The following is a 3,359-nucleotide window of genomic DNA, read 5'->3' as shown; positions in this document are numbered from 1 at the left end:
GTCTTTCACTTGTTTGGTTAAAGTTACTCCAAGATATTTTATGCTATTTGTGGTTATTGTGAAGGGTGATGTTTCTCCGATTTCTTTCTTAGCCCGTTTATCATCTGTGTACAGGAGGACTACTGAGTTTTTTGAGTTAATCTTGTATCCTGCTATATTACTGAAAGTATTTATGAGCTATAGAAGTTCCTTGGTAGAAATTTTGGGATCTCTTTTGTAAAATATCATATCATCAGCAAATAGTGAGAGTTTGACTTCTTCTTTTCTATTTTGTGTCCTCTTGATCTCTTTTTGTTGTCTTATGCTCTAGCTAGAATTTCAAAAACTATATTGAATCAATATGGAGAGAATGAATAGCTTGTCTTGTTCCTGATTTCAGTGCAATCACTGGGAGTTTCCATTTTGTTTGATGTTCACTCTTGCTTGCTCTATATTGCCTTTATTATGTTTAGGTATGTCCCTTGCATCCCTGATCTCTTCAAGACCTTTATTATAAAGGGTGTTGTATTTTGTCAAAGATGTTTACAGCATCAAATGAGATAATCATGTGGTTTTTATTTTTCAGTTTGTTTATATGGTGGATTATGTTGACAGATTTTTGTATGTTGAACCATCCCTGCATCTCTGGGATGAAGCTTACTTGATCATGTTGGATAATTTTTCCAATGTGTTATTGGATTCGATTTGCCAGTATTTCGTTGAGTATTTTTGCATCAATGTTCATGAGTGAGACTGATCTGTAATTCTCTTTCTTAGTAATGTCTTTATGTGGTTTAGGTATTATGCTAATTGTAGCCTCATAAAAAGAGTTTGACAATCTTTCTTCTGTTTCTGTGAAAATATTGTAGACTTCTGAGCTGAAACCATCTGGTCCTGGGCTTTTTTTGCGGGGGGGAGGGATTTTTGATGACTGTTTCTATTTCTTCAGCACTTATAGGTCTATTTAATTTGCTTATCTGGTCTTGAGTTAATTTTGGTAAATGATATTTATCCAGAAAGTTGTCCATTTTCTTTAAGTTTTCCAATTTTGTAGAATACAAGTCTTTGAAATACGACTTAATGTTTCTCTGGATTTCCTCTGTGTCTGTTGTAATATCCCCTTTTTCATTTCTGATTTTGTTAATTCGGATATTCTCTCTCTGCCTTCTGGTTAGTTTGTATAAAGTTTTGTCTATTTTGTTGATTTTCTCGAAGAACCAACTTGTTGTCTCATTAATACTTTGTATTGTTTTTCTCTGTTTCTATTTTGTTGATTTCAGCTGTCACTTTGATTATTTCCTGTTGTCTAGTCCTTCTGTTTGAGTTTGTTTCTTCTTGTTCTAGAGTTTTCTGCTGTTCTGTTAACTCACTAGTGTTGTCTTGATTTGCATTTCCCTGATCGCTAAGGAAGTTGAGCATGACCTTAAGTGTCTTCTGGCCATTTGAAGTTCTTCTGTTGAGAATTCTCTGTTCAGCTCAGTGCCCCATTTTATAATTGGGTTGATTAGCCTTTTACGGTCTAGTTTCTTGAGTTCTTTATATATTTTGGAGATCAGACCTTTGTCTGTTGCGGGGTTGGTGAAGATCTTCTCCTAGTCAGTGGGTTGCCTTTTTGTCTTAGTGACAGTGTCCTTTGCTTTACAGAAGCTTCTCAGTCTCAGGAGGTCCCATTTACTCAATGAGGCCCTTAATGTCTGTGCTGCTGGGGTTATACATAGGAAGCAATCTCCTGTGCCCAGGATGACCTAAGCCTGCAATTTAAAGGACCAATGAAATTGCTGTTGTTATGCTCCCCCATCATGTAACCTGTAAAATCCTATAAATGCTGGTTGGAGAGCTTGCTCAAAGTGCTCAGCTATCAGGAGGAGCCGCTGAGTCACCCACAAGCGCTTGTAAATAATAAAGAAGCTTCTTGCTGATTGCATCCGCTGGCCTAGTTTATTGAGTCTGGGGGTATCTCCAAATGCCCTTGAAACCAAGGGTCTTTCACTGGTAAGGGACATGATGTGTTGGTTTGTGTGACCTGGAGAGGAGGAGGATTATTGGCTCACCTGGGGTCAAACAAATGGGGAAAGTGAAAAAAATAGCAGCTCCCACTTTAGCTAGAAGGTTCCTTTCCAGTAAGACAATGGGACATGCTGGTACCACTAGGAGAGAATGAGTAAGAGGTATGCCCTTAAAGATGTAACTGAGTGGGGGGGGGGGTTGGAGAGGTTTGTAAGGCGGCTCCCCCCCACGATAATAGGGAAATGAGAAATAGAGGTAGGTCATGAATCTCCATCAGGTCTTAGTATGTAGCTCTGGTATCCCAGAGGAAGGACAATGGGTAACCCTGATACCATAGTGACTACCCAGGCTCCCTGTCAGAGATGCAGTGATAGTGTAAAGAGAGCCTGTGTCCCTTCAGGCATCCATTCCTAGACCTAGGTCAGCCAGAGGGCAGTCTGGGCCTGATGTCCCTGTGCTGCAAGGAACACAGAGACAGTCAATAGTCCAGTATTCCCCTTGATGACACTTTTAACATAGAGTGTTTGTGAGGGTTAAGGCAGGCCCAGTGACCCTCTTGACTGCATTAGAAACAGGGACCAGGCAGTCCCCAGAGTTTGGGAGGCAAAGGAGCATAGGCAGTCACTGTGGCAGGTGGAAGGCTTTAACCAGCATGCGGTATTTTGTTTTGGGACTCTATCATTTCTCCCATGGTACATTTTTGAAGACCAGTGCCGGTATTTCTTGCTTGTGGATTAGGAGTACCCCCTATAAACTTCTAAGTTTGAACCTAATGTTAGGGAAACCCTGGGAAAAGAAGTAGCTCATGAGGAGCTGTTTTCCATCTGTGGTGATGAGGTCCTAACTGGCATATCGTAAGAGAGCCTTGGTAAGGCACTCCAGGAATTGAGACCAGTTTTCATGTCTGTCTTGGATGACCTCTTGTTTTTTTCATAGTTTAGTGCTTTAAGGGCAGCCTTAATGACACCAGCCAGGAGACAGGTCATGAATTGATCTCTAGCTAGGATACCCCTGGGGTGTTATAGCTCTAATTCAGATCCTGCAAGGGGACCACCTCAACCCAGGTTAGGTGGGCAGTTTTAGTTTGGTGGATCTCCTCTGTATGTGCTCTATCCTCTTCCCAGACTCACCAGAATTTCTCATGGAGAAGGTTGTTCATAAGAATCCTATAGATGTCATGGAAGATAAGGTTGTAAGACTGGGTGATGTATTGAAACTCTTTGATGAAAGTAGAGCCATCACTTTCTACTCTCTCACCTTTTGCTTTTGAGACAGGATCTCTCTAGTTGGCCTGGAACTCTCTTCATAGACCAGGCTGGGCTTGAACTCATAGAAACCTCCTCTCCTCTCCTCTCCTCTCCTCTCCTCTCCTC

This window comes from Microtus ochrogaster, unplaced genomic scaffold (assembly GCF_000317375.1).
Source record: "Microtus ochrogaster isolate Prairie Vole_2 unplaced genomic scaffold, MicOch1.0 UNK208, whole genome shotgun sequence".
NCBI classification, from domain to species: Eukaryota; Metazoa; Chordata; class Mammalia; order Rodentia; family Cricetidae; genus Microtus; species Microtus ochrogaster.
The sequence above is the reverse complement of the archived record's forward strand: the minus strand, read 5'-3'. Positions refer to the sequence as shown.